Source organism: Dama dama, chromosome 18 (assembly GCF_033118175.1).
Source record: "Dama dama isolate Ldn47 chromosome 18, ASM3311817v1, whole genome shotgun sequence".
Classification (NCBI taxonomy): Eukaryota; Metazoa; Chordata; class Mammalia; order Artiodactyla; family Cervidae; genus Dama; species Dama dama.
In genome coordinates, this window is record NC_083698.1 from 50,264,899 (window position 1) to 50,284,268 (window position 19,370).

Here is a 19,370-nt window from a genome sequence, read left to right on the forward strand (position 1 = left end):
ATGGAAACTGAAGTACATCTTATCTGTCTTCCTGTAGGGCTGGGCTAGCTCTTCGGCTCTTTTATAAGTTAATACACAGACTCCATGACCTTTCACCTTACCACAAGGTGGTATGCTGCTCAGTGATGCCATGGAAGTTCTACAGGCTCAAGGAAAATACCACCAGATAGAAAGGAATAAAAGTACCAAAAATATGTGAGTGTATATGAGTTTTTTTTCTCAATTTCTTTAAAAGATTATTAACTTCTCCAAAATCACTGCAGATGGTGACTGCAGGCATGAAATTAAAAGATGTTTGCTCCTTGGAAGGAAAGTTATGACCATCCTAGGCAGCATATTAAAAAGCAGAGACATTACTTTGTCAACAAAGGTTTGTCTAATCAAGGCTATGGTTTTTCCAGTAGTCATGTATGGATCTAAGAGTTGGACTACCAAGAAAGCTGAGCACTGAAGAATTGATGCTTTTGAACTGTGGTGTTGGAGAAGACTCTTGAGAGTCCCTTGGACTGCAAGGAGATCCAACCAGTCCATCCTAATGGAAATCAGTCCTGAATATTCATTGGAAGGATTGATGCTGAAGCTGAAACTCCAATCTTTGGCCACCTGATGTGAAGAACTGACTCATTTGTAAAGACCATGATGCTGGGAAAGATTGAAGGTGGGAGGAGAAGGGGACAACAGAGGATGAGATGGTCGAATGGCATCACCAACGCAATGGACCTGAGTTTGAGTAAATTCTGGCAGCTGGTGATGAACAGGGAGGCCCGGCATGCTGCAGTCCATGGGGTCACAAAGAGTCAGACACAACTGAGTGACTGAACTGAATCGAAAGTAAAGTTAGCAATGTATTGTGGGTTTGTAAGATACAGAGTCATAAATACATGACAAGAGTAGCAAAAATGGCAATGGGTATTGTAAAGTCTCTTATATGTGAGTTAGTATAAAATTAATTAAACAACTTTTAAAAAGTAGAAGGAAGGAAATAATAGAAGAAATCAATGAAACAAAAAATATATATAATAAATAAAATTGAAAACTGCTTCTTTGAAAAGATTTTTTTAATTGATAAAACTGTAAAAAGGGGAATGTTGAAGAGTTACAGACAATAAAAGAATAATAAAGAGAAATTATGAACAACTTTATCCTATACTCCATTTATATGAATGTTAAGAATATGAAAAACATGATATTACACGTTAGAATATTCATTTCCTCTGTGTGGAGGGATTAACTGCAAAAAAGCATTAGAAAACATTTGAAGGTGCTTGGAAGGGTCTATTTCTTGATTTGAATGGTGGTTACATGATATTTACATAAAAATTCATATTAACTGTAATCGTAACATTTAGAGTGCTTTAAGAGACATTACTTTGTCAACAATGGTCCGTCTTGTCAAGGCTATGGTTTTTCCAGTAGTCGTGTATGGATGTGAGAGTTGGACTATAAAGAAGGCTGAGCACAGAACTGTTGCTTTTGCACTGTGGTGTTGAAGAAGACTCTTGAAAGTCCCTTGGACTGCAAGGAGATCCAACAAGTCCATCCTAAAGATCAGTCCGGGGTGTTCATTGGAAGGACTGATGCTGAAGCTGAAACTCCAATACTTTGGCCACCTCATGCGAAGAGCTGACTCATTTGAAAAGACCTTGATGCTGGGAAAGATTGACGGCAGCAGGAGAAGGGGACGACAGAGGATGAAATGTTGGATAGCATCACCGACTCAATAGATATTAATTTGATTAAACTCCGGGAGTTGGTGATGCACAGGGAGGCCTGGTGTGCTGTGGTTCATGGAGTCGCAAAGCCTTGGACACAACTGAGTGACTGAATTGAACTGAAGCATATTTGTGTGTGTATACCTCAAACAAGAACAACAATAATCATGACGTAGATGTATGAGTCTTGTTTGTAAGACTACTTAAAAAAATAGTTAAATCTTATAATGAGTGCCTTTACTGAATTCCTATACTTTTCCTATGGTGTCATTTATATAGTTTCAGTGAGACTCTATTCTTCACCCCCCACCTCACAAAAAGTTAAAATTTACAACCCTACCACAACAAATATCTTTTTAAATTACATATGACAATCTCACTGTAAGAAGTGAGAACTATGTATCATATATTAAAATTCTATCTATAATGTTCTCTCAGGAAAGAGTCTTAAAGTTCTTGCTTTGCTACACATACAATCCCATATTCACAGATAGTCAAGAATGTTAGTTTTTGATGGATATGTCAGGTACATTCCCAAACTTAAGACTTTCTGAGAAAGAATTGATCATAGGTTTTTCAGATTATAGATTTTATACATAAAAACTGTTAAATATAATTTGATGATTCATGAATCCTGATCCCAGTAGATAAGCTTATAAAGATGAAAAGTATTTCTGATACCAGTAAATTACAGTCCTGGAGATTTTATAAATCTTCCACATGGATAGTTTTTTACTCATAAGCTTTAAAATCTTGTGGTTCTCTTTTTAAAGCTAGATATTAAAGAGGCTTGTTCTATTAATTAATATCTATCAAGTCCCATAAGTAAAACTGATCAAGTAAAATGCTATATTAGTAATACTAATTTCTTTAATGAAAGTGAAAGTCACTCAGTAGTGTCTGACTCTTTGTGACCCCATGGACTATTCAGTCCATGAAATTCTCTAGGTCAGAACACTGGAGAGGTAGCCTTTCCCTTCTTCAGGGGATCTTCCCAACCCAGAGATCAAACCCAGGTCTCCCACATTGCAGGTGGATTCTTTACCAACTGAACCACAAGGGAAACCCAAGAATACTGGAATGAGTAGCCTATCCCTTCTCCAGGGGATCTTCGTGACCCAGGAATAGAACTGGGGTCTCCTGCATTTCAGGCAGATTCTTTACCAACTAAGCTATCATGTGTGAGGTCAAATTCATTCTTTAGGGACAGAGATCTGTCTACAGAGATAGACTTTGAAAGAAGACTGTCCCTTGGTCCTGTCGAAGTAGGCACAGAAACACAGTATGTGCAAGAGTTAGAAAAAAAAAAACACACACACACACACACACTTTGCACCTTTAGGCAACAAAAAATAAAAGGGTTGCCCTATATAGTTCTAGTTCCAAAATTAAATGAAACCTTAAGCATTTCCTGCAAATTACTGCTACCATAATAAAAAAAATCATCATTGACTTTTGCAATGACATTGTCAGAGGATATGCCATTATTTTTGTATACATGATAATGAGAAAAAATATGGCCATTTGGCACCATGAACAAATGAAGGTAAACTTGCTAGCCTTACGTTTTGTTTCCTTTGAAAACCTCTTTAGTTTTTTATATGGCAAATTGGACCTTCTCACATCTGTTCAAATTGATTTCTTATCTACTTGATATTGTTTCTGAATATTCCTTTCACAAAAGTGAAGTATTCAAATCATTATTAGTGTCTTGGTTGCCTTCAAACTACTAAAGGGAGAAGATTTTGAAGGCAGTTGTGATTCACGTACAACAGAGAAAACGGGTTAGTGTAAATATATTCACAGAACAGCTGATGTCTTTCAATGCCGATAGTTAAACACATTAGTTTCAGTACAAAATTATTCTAAAAAGCAAAAAGGCAACTTTCACAGTCATGACTGTATTTTAGTAAATAATTTTCTGCTAACGATGACCGTAATTTAGCCATTATAATATATTCAATTAAATGACAATATAGTTTGACTTGATTCTTTGTCACTAGAATCTACAGTTGAATCATATATTCTCATTACTGTACTTTTGTGAAACTACGTGAATTTTAGGCATGAATGCCTGCTTGAGTAGGTCTTGACAAAACCTCACAACGTCTGCAGTGAGTATAGTCACTTAGGAGTTAGATAATATTTAAAGACTCCTGGGAAATAATGTACTCTATAACAAACAAAATCAAAGCAGTATAGATTTATGGAATCCCAAAACCACAAATTTAAATCTCTTAACTAAAGGAGAAAAAGTTTAAACAATTAAACAATTTTACTGAAAGATTCGGAACAGTGCAATTGTCCTAATTGGTGTGGTCTGATAGAAATAGAAATGTGCCAATTAAAAAATAATAATGCTAATTGGTGGCTCAGGAAAATGCATAGTTCTTCAATAATCTCACTTTTATTACACTATTTTATTTGGGAGAAAATGCCTTTAAAAATTTCCAACATTTTAAGATGTAGAACAAAAAAGGAAGACATGGCCCCAAAGAAAGTAGCTGAAACCAAGAGTAGCTGGCTGGGCTGAGGAGTAAAATACTTTCTAATTAGCCCTGTGATGTATCTACAATCATCCTTTTTTATGGTTCAGGCGGCAGGATCTAGCCTACACTACTGTCAGGGTTTATGTGTAATCTTCAGGTGTCATTGAACATAAATCTCAGTGAAAATCATGGTGATAGTCAAGAAATGAGCCCTTTCTTCAATTCTGAGCAATATACTGAAAAAACATCATAAGAGTTTGAAAAGGAGAGAGTTTTTTCGTCTCTGCTAGATGGAGAGTCGCTTTTTTCCCTTTCTTCGTACCAAACTGACAATGATATAAAATTTTTTTAACTTAAAAGATTTTGCTTTCATTTTTAGCCAGCTTACTTGATCCGGGGGTTAAGAATAGCTTCCTCTAATGGTGTCAATCTGGAAAAAGAGAGAGACTTTCTCAGAGGAAGTAGCTAGTCAGTTGCTGTCTGGGCAAAGTGCAATGTAAAGAGAGTGGGATCATCCAGAACCCTCCTCCTCTGTCTCCTGCTCCTTCCATCACGTCCAGCTGCTTTTTCCTCAAACTATGGCTTGAGACTGAGAAAAAAAATAAATGGGTCTGGCAGAAGCATGTGACAAAAACTCTATGGAAAAGTACCTTTACTATTGCAACACTGACTCTGTAGCTCACAGCTAATTAATCCCACAATAGAATGTGAGTTGGCTAGTTGTATTTTGAATGTTCTCATGTGGCCTCTCTTGACGGGACTTGCCACCAAGGGTTTTAAGCTTTCACCCTATTTAATATTCATGTCTAAAGAAGCAAGGTGCCTTGGGATATTAAGAATTTTTTAAAAATTGGTCCTTTAGGTTTAGATTATAATGGAAAATTCAACAGCTATAGCTGCTGGAGACAAAAGGTGAACAATTCACATTCTGAAAGTAAACTATCAACTATATGCTGAATAGGAAAAGCCATAATTATTGGGCAGTGCAGTGACAGGCTTTGCAATTGAGTGGTTTAGTAAATTATACCCACCAGAAGTTAATATCCCACATGATATGATTCCTGAGGGCAAAGTTCCTTACAGTAGGAACATATTTCAGTGAGAGATTTAGTTTGGATAGAGGGAGTGAAATCACATATCAAAAATATATTGTTAAAATGTACAGTACTCTTTTTAATGAAGCACCAATCCCTACATATAAAACACATTGTCTATTAGTCATTCAGGCATTTGACATCTATTGTGACTTGAACCATGAAAATTTGAAGTTTACTAAGAATTTCCCTCCCTGAAATTCCAATTTGTTGCCAATACTGCTCTTGTCTGTTAATGCGTGCATACAGCATGGAACAGATTCAACTGAAGACAGATGTATTGCAGCAACTCTTGAGTTAATAATACTCTTGATGTCTGCCAGGGCTGTTCCAGGCTAGGGTGTACATTTTGGAAAAACTCCCAAGTGATGCTCAGGGGCACCTTTGGTTATGAACCATAGAAATGAGAAGTTAGATTGAGAATGGGGATTCTTCCCTACTCTTTTGGGGAAAGTAAATTTGGAAAATAGTTTCATTTTACTCTGCTATGACATTTTTTTTTGGTCTTTTTTAAAAATCATACTCTATGCTTTTATCTCCAAATTTCTCCCACTTAGTAATATCTGCTAACCACTCCCATGGGTTTTTGTGTGATGTGCCCGATTATCATATTTGATTCATATAATATTTCAAATATTATTCCTTTCTAAACTTTTCTTATGAGAGAAGTAAGAGAGAAAAGTAAAAACCAATAAGATTTAAGGCACACCCATGTTGTTTCAGTCACTAAATCGTGTCTGACTTTGTGACCCCATGGACTGCAGTCTGCCTGGCTTCCCTGTCTTTCACTATCTCCTGGAGTTTGTCCAAACTCATGTCCATTGAGTCAGTGATGCTATCCAACCATTTCATCCTCTGTTGCCCGCTTTTACTCCTGCGCTCAGTCTTCCCCAGCATTAGGGTCTTTTCCAGTGAGTTGGTTCTTTGTATCAGATGGTCAAAGTACTGGGACTTCAGCTTCAGCATCAGTCCTTCCAATGAATATTCAGGGTTGATTTCCTGTAGGATTGATGGGTTTGATCTCCTTGCTGTCCAAGGGAATCTCAGGAGTCTTCTCCAGCACCACAGTTGGGAAGCATCAATTCTTTGGCATTCAGCCTTCTTTATGGTCCAACCTTCAATATGGTCTTTATATAATATCTGTACATCACTACTGGAAAAACCATAGCTTTAACTATATGAATCTTTGTTGGCAAAGTGATGTCTGCTTTTTAATATGCTGCCTAGGTTTGTGGTAGTTTTCTTCCAAGGAGCAAGCATCTTTTAATTTAAAGGCTACAGTCACTATCTGCAGTGATTTTGGAGCCTAAGAAAATAAAATCTGTCACTGCTTCCACTTTTCCCTCTTCTATTTGCCATGAAGTGATGAGACCTGATGGCATGATCTTAGTTTTTTGAATGTGGAGTTTTAAGCCAGCTTTTTCCTCTTTCACCTTCATCAAGAGGCTTTTTAGTTCTTCTTTGCTTTCTGCCGTAAAGGTGGTGTCATCTGCATATCTGAGGTTATTGATATTTCTCCCGTCAATCTTGATTCTGGCTTGTGCTTCCTCCAGCCTGGTATTTCTCATGATGTACTCTGCATGTAAGTTAAATAAGCAGGGTGACAATATACAGCCTTCATGTACTCCTTTATCAATCCTTTATCACTGTACTCTTTCACCCTCATCAAGAGGCTCTATATTTCCTCTTCACTTTCTACCATTAGAGTGGTATCATCTGCATACCTGAGGTTGTTGATATTTCTCCTGGAAATCTTGATTCCAACTCTTGATTCATCCAGCCCAGCATTTCACATGATATACTCTGCATATAACTGAAATAAGCAGGATGATAATATATAGCCTTGACGTACTCCTTTACCAGTTTTGAACCAGTCTGTTTTTCCTTGTCAGTTCTAGCTCTTATTTCTTGACATGCATACAAATTTCTCAGGATACTGATAGTGAATTGCATTTATTGAGTTTTTTTTTTTTAATTCTATGATTTTTCTACTATAGTACATTTTCTGGATTTATTGTTCCTTCTAATTAAATACAATTCATTCTGCCTCTTAAAAGGAATTCAACTCCCAGCGAAGTTTACTTAGTGGGGGAATCATCATCTCATGATGAGTCAATCATGGGTATAAAGATAGCTGTCTACATATTATAAAGTCCAAACATATATTTTCTTTACCTTATCGGAATTTTCACAGTTTCCCTTAAATTCAGATAGATGGTCGTAATGGATAAAATGACTCATATTCCTTTGGATTTAAAAAGTGTGTTTCCAAGAATCCACTATTAAAATAAAAATTCCTCTGGGAAGTATAATATATAAATCCCATATAGGTATTAAAACTTGCAGCTGGGCTAATATTCCTCATAATTTTTCATCACTTTGTCAAACTGAAGACAAACTATTCTGTGTATAGGAAAATCTGTACTTAAACTTTTAATAAGCAAGTGAGTATAAGAAATGTCCAGAAACTGAAATAGTCCCAACACTTTCACAGGGTTGGAGAAGTACAGAGAACCCTAGATAGCATGTTGGCCTTGTATCTCTGAGAGAAGGGACCAGGTGTACCAAATGTGGGAGAGGAGAATGGATGGGTGAAGGATACTAACACAAACACTGATGACTACATTTATTTTGGGCAGACGAATATGGGCTTCCCTAATGACTCAATGGCAAAGAAACTGCCTGCCAGTGCAGGAGTCAGGAATTCGATTCATGGGTCAGGAAGATCCCTTGGAGAAGGAAATGGCAACCCACTCCAATATTCTTGTCTGGGAAATACCATGGACAGAAGAACCTGATGGGCTACACAGTTCATGAGATCACAAAGAGTCAGACGTGAATGAGTGACTAACACTTTCTACATTTTCTTTCTACCCAAAACCTACCAGTATTTTCTAAATATATAGTGAATAATTGTTCAGCTGTCAGTCATTTATAATTTTTTTGAATAAGTTTTTAGTGTTTTAATTTTTATAGAGTCCTTCCTTGATAAGTAATATGGCTGAATATGATTTAAAACCATTTTTGCTGTGGTTAAAAAAAAATTTCAACAGATTTTGAAAACTGAAGCTCTTATTTTGGACAATGGATAGATAACTGACACTGTATATCAGCTATCACATTCAGGAAATTTATTTTCTGTGTGTAGGTATCAAACACAGGGAAATTGAATTCACATCATTGTATGGATATTTAGCATAATTAATTGGCATCACTGAGAAGAAATCTTCCACAGGAGTACATGAGTTATTTCATGCTGGTAGACAGTTTGGTGAATACAGTTTTATTGCTGGATTATGTTGCCCATGACAGATGGTAAAATAAAAAGATTTCTTATATCCTAGTGATGTTCCATGAAGAATAATGACTGCTAATACTGTTTTTTTCTTGTTATAAATATTGTGATTTTTATCCTACAACAATTAACTAGGATTTTAAATGACTCAATCTTCATAGCAAACTCTAGTCATTCAACTGACAAAATGTGTTTTTATTCAAATTATAAACATAAAACTCAAGAGTTTTGCCTCCTCATTCGCTATGCATTGAAAGTATTTAGCCTTAAAAAGCTGTGAAATGAGCAACTTTGAAAGACCATCTTTCTGATTAAAGAAAACAATGCATTCATTCACCTTACCAAAATACTTTTTCACATTTTCCTTTTTCCCCAGAAAGAAATTATGACTTATAAAACTCTAGAACAATCTTTCAAAAGTCTTTTTCATTTCATTAAAGCCATGTATAATTATAATGTTTATTTAAACTACTTTAAAAAATTATTTCACAAACATTTCTCTTTGATTTAGCACAGTGAATATGAAAGTGCTTTGAATCAAGGCGCTGGTGCTCTTAGTGTGGTCTATGTCCTTCTTTTAGATTGTGACATATCACATATCTAATATCTTTCATACATAAATCCTGGTTGGGAGACATCTCTCCAGGAGTTTCTATTGTTTCCACATGATTGACTTTTGAGCAGAGTCACTGACAACTTTTGTTCTGGAATGTCTTTTCAAGAATGTCTATAATGAACAACCCTGGAAGAATAGAGATAGTGTCTGACAGTGAAAAAGGTAGATTTTCTTACTGTCTAGCCCCTGGAGGAGGAAATGGCTACCCACTCCAGTATTCTTGCCTGGAAAGTTCCATGGACAGAGGAATCTGGAAGACTCTACACATGGACATCACCAGATGGTCAATACCGAAATCAGATTGATTATATTCTTTGTAGCCAAAGATAGAGAAGCTCTATACAGTCAGCAAAAACAAGACCAGGGGCTGACTGTGGCTTAGATCATGAACTCCTTATGGCCAAATTTAGACTTGAATTGAAGAATGTAGGGAAAACCACTAGACCATTCAGGTATGACCTAAATCAAATCACCTATGATTATACAGTGGAAGTGAGAAATAGATTTAAGGGACTAGATCTGATAGACTGCTTGAAGAACTGTGGATGGAGGTTTGTGACATTGTACAGGAGGCAGGGATCAAGACCATCCCCAAGAAAAAGAAATGCAAAAAAGCAAAATGGCTGTCTGAGGAGGCCTTACAAATAGCTGTGAAATGAAGAGAAGCTAAAAGCAAAGGAGAAAAGGAGAGATATTCCCATTTGAATGCAGAGTTCCAAAGAATAGCCAGGAGAGATAAGAAAGCCTTCCTTAGTGATCAATGCAAAGAAATAGAGGAAAACAACAGAATGGGAAAGACTAGAGATCTCTTCCAGAAAATCAGAGATACCAAGGGAACACTTCATGCAAAGATGGGCTCAATAAAGGACAGAAATGGTATGGACCTAACAGAAGCAGAAGATATTAAGAAGAGGTGGCAAGAATACACAGAAGAACTGTACAAAAAAGATCTTCATGACCCAGATAATCATGATGGTGTGATCACTCCATCTAGAGCCAGATATCCTGGAATGTGAAGTCAAGTGGGCCTTAGAAAGCGTCACTAGGAACAAAGCTAGCGGAGGTGATGGAATTCCAGTTGAGCTATTTCAAATCCTGAAAGATGATGCTGTGAAAGTGCTGCACTCAAATGCTAGCAAATTTGGAAAGCTCAACAGTGGCCACAGGACTGGAAAAGATCAGTTTTCATGTCAATCCCAAAGATAGGCAATGCCAAACAGTGCTCAGACTACCACACAATTGCACTCATCTCGCACACTAGCAAAGTAATGCTCAAAATTCTCCAAGGCAGGCTTCAACAGTATGTAAACTGTGAACTTCAAGATGTTCAAGCTGGTTTTGGAAAAGGCAGAGGAACCAGTGATCAAATTGCCAAAATCTGTAGGATCATCGAAAAAACAAGAGAGTTCCAGAAAAACATTTATTTCTGCTGTATTGACTAAGATAAAGCCTTTTACTATGTGGATCACAACAAACTGTGGAAAATTCTGAAAGAGATGGGAATACCAGACCACCTGACCTGCCTCTTGAGAAATCTGTATGCAGGTCAGGAAGCAACAGTTAGAACTAACCATGGAACAACAGGCTGGTTCCAAATAGGGAAAGGAGTACATCAAGGCTATAAATTGTGACCCAGCTTATTTGACTTATATGCAGAATTCATCATGAGAAATACTGGGCAGGATGAAGCATGAGCTGGAATCAAGATTGCTGGGAGAAATATCAATAACCTCAGATATGCAGATGACACAACCCTTATAGCAGAAAACAAAAAAGAACAAAACAGCCTCTTGACAAACGTGAAAGAGGAGAGTGAAAAAGTTGGCTTAAAACTCCACATTCAGAAAACTAAGATCATTCCATCTGGTCCCGTCACTTCATGGCAAACAGATGGGGAAACAATGGAAACAGTGACAGACTTTATTTTTTGGGGCTTCAAATTCACTGCAGATGGTGACTGCAGCCATGAAAGTAAAGACACTTACTCCTTGGAAGAAAAGTTATGATCAACCCGGACAGCATATTAAAAAGCAGAGACATTACTTTGCCAACAAAGGTCCATCTAGTTAAAGCTATGGTTTTTCCAGTAGTCATGTATGGATGTGAAAGTTGGACTATAAAGAAAGCTGAGCACCAAATAATTGATGTTTTAGAACTGTGATGTTGGAGAAGACTCTTGAGAGTCCCTTGGACTGCAAGTAGTTCCAACTAGTCAATACTAATGGAACTCAGTCCTGAACATCCATTGGAAGAACTGATGTTGAAGCTGAAGCTCCAATACTTGGCCACCTGGTGTAAATAGCTGACTATTTGAAAAGACCCTGATGCTGGGAAAAATTGAAGGCAGGAGGAGAAGGGGACAACAGAGGATGAGATGGTTGGGTGGCATCAACGACTCAATGGACATGAATTTGAGTAAACTCTGGGAATTGGTGAAGGACAGGGAGGCCTGGCGTGCTGCAGTCCGTGGGGTTGCCAATAGTCGGACACGACTGAGCGACTGAACTGAACTGAACTGAACTGAGTCAATCAAAGAATTGCTTTGCTTTGCTTCTACTTTTCCCTTTGAAAGTTTCTCCCTGAGTTCATGTTGGTGGAGTGTTCCTAACCACTCTCAGCTTGGTGTTTGCTCAGATAAACTCTTAAAATATCTACTATGCCTCAGTTTATCTTTTAATATTTGTTTAGAGCTTTTAACATATTACTCATATTAACTTTAAATCCCCTGGCTCTTCTGACATCTGTATCATATCCAAACATCATTCTGGTTGCTTTGTCCTTTCAGCCTGTGTCTTTCCTTGCCTTTTGGCATATTGTATAGCTTTTTGACAAAAGCCAAGCACATTGCATAGGGCAGTAGAAACTGAGGTAAACGGTGTTCAATGTGAAAATATATGTTGATCCACCCAATAGTTGGATTATATTTGATGCTCATTGTAACTGTGGGCGTCAGAGGCTTCAAATTCCTCCTTTCACTTTGTCACCTTATTTTTGTCTCCCTGCTTCACTTTGGTACTTCCTTTTGTGCTGAACCTTAGAAAAAAATCTGCCTCTGAGTCCTCCTAGCTGCATTAAACTGTTGCTGGTAGTGAAGTCTTACTAGCTTGGTGGGACTTCTCCAGTGGCTTAGGGGTAAAGAATCTGCCTGCAATGCAGGAGGTACAGGAGACTCAGGTTTAATCCCTGGGTCAAGAAGACACCGTGGAGGAGGGCATGGCAACCCAGTCCAGTATTCTTGCCAGGAAAATCCCATGGACAGAGGAACCTGGCTGGCTACAGCCCATGGGATCACAAAGAGTTGGACAAGACTCAGCATGCATGCAAGATGTAGGGCAAGGTGAGTATTTTTGAATCTTCTAATATAAGCCTGTCTTTGGACTCCCCCCAGGGCCTGTGTCTCAGGGGCATTCCTCATCCCCCCTGTCCTCTAGCCCATCCTTAGCAGCAGCAGGTAACTTCTGGGGCTCTCAGTCTATAACCTTAAAAATCTCTCTGTTGTAGATCATCAAGCAATGCGGTACCTGCGTTTTTGGTTGTGCTATAATGTCAATTCTCCCATTAAGGTCTTTCTTTGTTATAATGCATCCTAGTGATTTCTTTCAAACATGAAAATTCTCTGAAAGAGGGATGCTTCAGTCAGTGCTGTTATTGTTCAGGATAGCTTCACATGAGAAATACCAAAGTTTCATCCTGTTAGCCTCAAAATAATAAAATGCTTATTTTTAATAGATGTCTAATTGGATCCCACATCTTTTCTTAACTTTTTATTTTTGATTCTGCTGGGTTTTTGCAGCTATGTGGGGGCTGTCTTCAGTTGCTGTGAGCCTGCATCTCATTGCAGTGAATTCTCTTTTAGAGCATGGCCTCTAGCGTGTGTGGGCTTTAGTAGTTGCTACATGTGGCCCCAGTAGTTGCAGCTCACAGGCCCCAAAGCACAAGCTCAGTAACTGTGGCCCGTGCGCTTAGGTGCCTCATGGCATGTGGGATCTTCCTGGACCAGGGTTTTAACAGGTGTCCCCTGTATTGCAAGGTGGGTTCTGAACCACTGGAAAACCAGGGGTGCCTCCTTCACATCTTTTTAAAACAGTTCTTTGCTATTGATTATTGTCAAGACAATTTACCTTCATCTTTATTGCCAAGTTCATTGTTGGGAATCTAGGAGAGCATTTGATGTTCAGTTGTTTTGAATTTTTTTCTTTTTTTTTTTTTTTTTGGTGCTTTGATAAACTGGGCATAGCATGTATTATTTTTATGAACTCATATATGTTCACTGTTGGAAATTTAGATGTATCATAATTTGTATGGGATAAGTAAAGACTGACATGTACATTTATATAAATAGAATCATTGGTACTGTTGGAATTATATGGCACCTTGAATACTATCTTAATATACTTTAAGAATAATTGTGGCTAAAGTTAAACTAATTTGGGATTTGGGAGAGATAATGTGTGTGTGTGTGTGCATGTGTATAAACAAAACAAATGAATAAAACCACTGGTCTATTAAGTTACAAACTCAGTTATCAAAAACCAGCTGCTCAGATTGTTCTAGATCCTTTGATGAGGAAGATCTCTAGAAGTTGACATCAGCAGGGTGGAATTTACCTCTATTTTGATGTTCCCTTAACTTTGACTGCCATACTTGTATCACTGGTTTCCACCATGATAGAGCATTTCCTTCATATAGGATATTTTAGAATGTTTTGTTTTACTAAAATTCTTAAGACAGGCTTAAAGTTTAGGATTCTATAAATTTTGCTTTTGTGAAAATGTAATTTTAAAAACTCCCCAAAATTCCTCCTGCCAAATCATTGATAAAGCTGATTCTCTAGAAGAGTTGACCATATGAAGCTTACCCCATGGAAATGTGTGTGCAATTTGTGGAAAGATAGGTCCAGAGGATCTTCTAGGGCTTTACTGCCAGAAGTCTAGAAAGATCTGATGCCCGGGTTAGGAGCAGACCTAAAGTTTTCCAAAGTGCTTGGACATTGGTAAGATTTGTCACATAATCAAATCCAGTCTTAGTAAGGAAAGACTTTGTTCAAAGTGATTATTCCAAGAGGAGGGAAAGGGGCTGTTGTAGCAGGGGAAGGGGAACCATTGCATTTGGAGGACACTGTGTTCAGAGGATCTGCAAGCATCTAAGAATTCAGCAGAATTAATTTTCTTTTCTATCAAGAAAGATAAACAGGGCTAGATAGAACTGGGTGTGGGGGAGTGGGATAAAAGAGTGGCATGATCTAAATGTAGATCAGAGAAGGTTTTTCCATGAGGCCAGCCTGTTCTCATGAGGAACTGTACCCTGGATCAGGACGAAGGTGGGCCAAAATTCAGGGTCCTGGGGGAAGGAGAAAAGCTTAACCAAATGTTGGTTAACCAGCATTTTGTCCTGATTGATCTGTGGAAACAAGCAGTTCAGTTCATTGTTTATGAGGCCAAAAAATTGGAACGTGGAGGGTCTGTGACTGGCTGTATGATAGGTAAATGAGGTGGGGGCAGGGAAGCATCAGTGAGTCTTACCTAAGTCGTATGGTGAAGGGTGTCCTCAGAACACAAAAGAGAGAGAGGATTTATCAACCTTCCTATTTTCTTGGAGCACAGGGTTTGAGTAAATTTCAACATTGTGAGACCAGAAGTTGTTTTCTGTAGCTAGCTCTAAGACGTTGACTCTGCAGCACTTGTGCTTGTATCTCCTGGGTCTCTTGGGCCTTTGATCCTGGAATGTTGTGTACAGGGCTCCGGATTGCATCCAGGCAGAAGGGAAGAGAACCAGAACTGCAAGACAGGTGAAAGGTGCAGCATGTTTGCTAGCCTGATTGCCCTGTGGCAAGCAGCTTGGCACTTCTTTCATACTTTTCCTCCTGAAAGGGCTGCGGTGAATGCCAAGAACCGCTTTCTCTTCAAGACTGTCCTCTGACCCTTTGAGGTTTGAGATGTTTGGACGTAGGGAGTAGAGGCTTTCTTCTACTTTGTTGCGAGTTGAATATTCAGTTTGATAGTTTTCTATTTTTTTAACTGACTTTTAAATCCTTCTATAATTCTAATTAAGCTCATCTTCATCTCCGGAGCTTGGCTAGCTCTAAGGCAAGAAATAAAGGAAGCTTGCTCGCCAGGCCAGGCTTCCTAAGCTCTCACATCTCTACTTGAATTGATTTGCATTATAATGCACGTGGGCAGGAAGATAGGTAAATTGAATGTGTGATTAACTGAGCAAAGAATAAAGTCCATATAGAGTTAACATTATTGCTAGGCTACTTGCAGGTCATTTCTGAAGGATGGAAACAGGCACTCTCTAAGAATGAATGTATGAAATATGATGATTATCTTATTGAATATAAAACGTTTATTACATCATCCAGTTCCTTTTTATTTAACATGAAATGTGTTAAACAATTTCTAAGATGAGAGCTAATCATGCTATGTGGAGGTAGCCCAGTGCTGGCAAATGGGAAAACCACTGGATCTGGAAATGATCCTTTTAGTACTAACGAGAGATACAGTAAAATAAAACAGCCCTACCTGGGATGATAGGATTTTCACATTGTCCTGCAAAAACTAAAGTAATGGTTTTTTAAAGTATATATCTGGCAAACAATATATATCCTATCTCTAATTGGGTTTGGGGGAGTATTTAGTGCAACCAGAAATAGGTATCATTAAAAAAAAAAAAAAAAAAGAAAGAAACTTAGATGACTTAAGAAGTAGCTTTGTGAGGATATGCTTTAAAACAACATCCTATACATAGGCAAAATGTTTTGTCTGGTGTATGATAGTCATGCTGCATGACCTAATGGCACCCAGAGAAAGCATTCTTTTGACATTCATTGTGAATTTGGGTTCCCTCATTCTTGGCATTTTGTAAAATGTTTTGATAATTTAAATATCACCTTTAGACTTTCACAATACAATTGCTTAGATAAAGTTTGTATTAATCATAACAATACACATATAAACACTTACACTTCATTGTCTCTTTCTATGTCAGAGTGTCCATGGACAGATTTTGCATAATCAAGTTAATAATATTTGTGGATCTGCATGATATTTCTGGTTTATTCTCAGTCTTGGTTCTTTCCACTTTATTAAAACCAATCATAATAAGAAAATGTTTATTTCATAGGAAAAAATCCTATTTGTAATTATTAGCATACCATATAGGGTGAGAGCAAGCAGTGTTTTATAATTGAATTATGTACAATAAAAATGTGCTGGGAATAATGCTTTTGTGTGTTAAGAATGAACTCAGATCTCTAAAAAAAAAAGTCTTGTATTTTTTAGTAAGTAAAATGTTTGTCTCAAGCCATTTCTGAAAAGCAATATTGCTGATGTTACACATGCTGAACATGTATAAGTAAATTATGGTAGAAATTTTTTCTCTTGTCAATGAATTTCTAGATTTCTGGAAGATACGATGGTTTTAATGAAAAGACTTAAGAATGGTCAATTCTAATACCTAATTCAGCACTCAGCTGTGACTTAAGGGACATATAATTAATATATGACATTTTCAACATTAAGGTTGTTATTACTACTTCTCTTCTGCCAAAGAAATTTTAATTACTTGCTAGAGATTTCAGAATATTACTTTCAACATGTAAGTGAAAACTTTCATGATATATCATTTACCTACTTTAAAATGTAGGATTTTAATTCAATTGCATTTCCACGTTTTAAACACATGGTCTTAGCTACCACGGGTAGAAATAAAATTTCAGCCAATCAGCATACATTAATGGTCAAGGTTTGTACAATACAATAATACAACTCATAGATATCATGAGATTCCCATGTCTATTGGTAAGATTTTAAAGAACAAGCAATGCTACAACATAAATTCAATCATGTGGTAATAATTCCAATAAAATTTTAAAATTCTACAAACTTACCCAATCTGGTGACTAAACTATATTTTTGTTTGTTGCTTGTTTTGCTCAATTTAGAATCCCAATGTCCTCCCACTTTTGATTTGTAAAAACATTATTAACTTTGGTCATTTGTTTCGATCGCAAAGCTGGTGAATGTATTTACCTTGTTAAAGAGAATTAGTATCCAAAACTTGTGTTTCCTTAATTATTGAACAAGGTTGCCTGAGTTTGAGAATCACCTGATTTTCTCTGGGAATGTAACTTTGTTTTATTTAGAATTCACACTTGATTAGACCTTAAGCATCTGACAATTCTGAAAAGTCAGAAGTTAACTTTTAAAAATTAAGGTGTGGTAATATTCTTTTCTGTCCAGTAGAAAATACCTTAACTTTTCTGCTGGACAGAAGTCAATTAAAAGTTACATTTTCACTGAACCATAGGAATAATCAATCTTGTAATTTTCTAATCTTATTTTACCTTTCTTGTTTTAAGGGCTGAACACAAGCCCCGTTCCTCTCATCTTTTTTAAACTAACTCTGCCATCTTGCTTGTTCCCTCCTTATGAGGTTAAATAAAGCACTGAGAGGTGCTCACAATTCATTGGTGAGAATTAGGTTTCTTTTAATATTTTGAGAATTATGACTTAATAACCTAATGGTTTTTAGAAATAAAATAAGTAGAAATATAAGCAGAAAAAGAAGCAGAAGAAAAGGGGGAGAAGGAATTAGGTATTTATCTATAAGATTATTTCAAATGGTCCATTCAGTCCAGTTGTTGTGATAAATTACTATAAATGTTTAAAATCTTTTAATCAATAAACTGAGATTGTGCTACCCAAGAATAACTGCTTTCTTTCTCTTTTGAAGGGTATAACCCAGAATTGGAGCACATAATTAGACGGAGCAGACTTATGTTAAATCAAGTAATATTTGATACAAAACTTTGTGGGAAAGAGGTTTTCTATTCCTTATTCAATCCAATTTTACTGCATTGGACAGATTTGTTGAACCCTTTCCTGTCAAAAATTTCAGTGAGTTTTTTCTGTGTATTATGTTTGTACATACATGTATACTTTTGTTATTACGTTTAAGATGTTGATTGCTCACATAAAGGCATTATGGATAAAAAGAAAAGTTTCCAAATAATGTTTAAAATTGCTATGCTCATCAAATCAAAAGAAAAAGGCACCAAATGTTGGAACTTAAAGACAGGAATGCTTTGATATTAAATCTAGAGAACTTTGGTTAAATTCTTTGTACAGGAGGTATGGATGACACCATAACTCCCTGCAATTAGTATGAAAAAAAGAGACAAATGCACACAGACACATACCACACACACACACACACACACACACACACACACAGGCAAGCATGCATATATATATTGCCTCATTGAGGATCTCTTATATAAAAAAGGTCTGCATATAAAAGACAGTCCAGAGACATCTTTGAAGGTTTTCTTTCAAAGCAGCTTCGCTTTCTCATGTGTCTGGGGATTTCTGTTATTAATTGAAGTTAATTTTCTAGGATATCAGTTTGCCATGCACGTGGGAAAGATTGATAGCCTCTTCGATTCTCAAGAGTGTTGAAAATGACACTGTTCCATCACCGGGTGCCTTCACTTTTATCATCACAAATCAAATTATAAACATCGGGGCAACCTTGCTGGAATCTGGCTTCGGGAGATTTCCATAAGATTAATTAGGCGGCCAAAGCAAAGATGGTAAAATAGAAAGGGGGAGGGGGGAAGGGGGAGGGAGAGTGGAACCATTCATTCCTCACAGAATGGAAAGTCAATTCAACAATGGGTAATTAGCGTGGGCCACAGATTCTCAAAGGCATTGAGGACACTGGACTCTTTCTCGCACTCTGATGTTTAGTGCCGTATTGTGGACCCCTCATTTAATTAGTGCACTTTGATACCCACAGGAGTTTGAGGCTCCAGGGCATGCTAAACACAGACTGACACCAGCAAGCTTCTGCCTCCTTCCACTCTAATTAGAGACACAATGAGCTGCAAAGACAATGTTTTACTCCAAGATTTCTTCTGCAGATACCTCTGGCAGGAAACAATCGTTTATTTTGTGTCTATATTGGTATTCAGATTAAATTGTTAGCATGCAAAAGATGAGCTAAGGGCACATATCTATTAAAAATGCTTAGCAGCGTTCAAAAATTATGGAAGCAATTTGTGTGAAAAATGTGTTTTCCCTTTTGGAAACTATTTTCTGCTGGTCTATTTAGAAATAAACTCTAAACAAAAGTGTAGGTTGCATTCTAAAGTAAATATCAGTA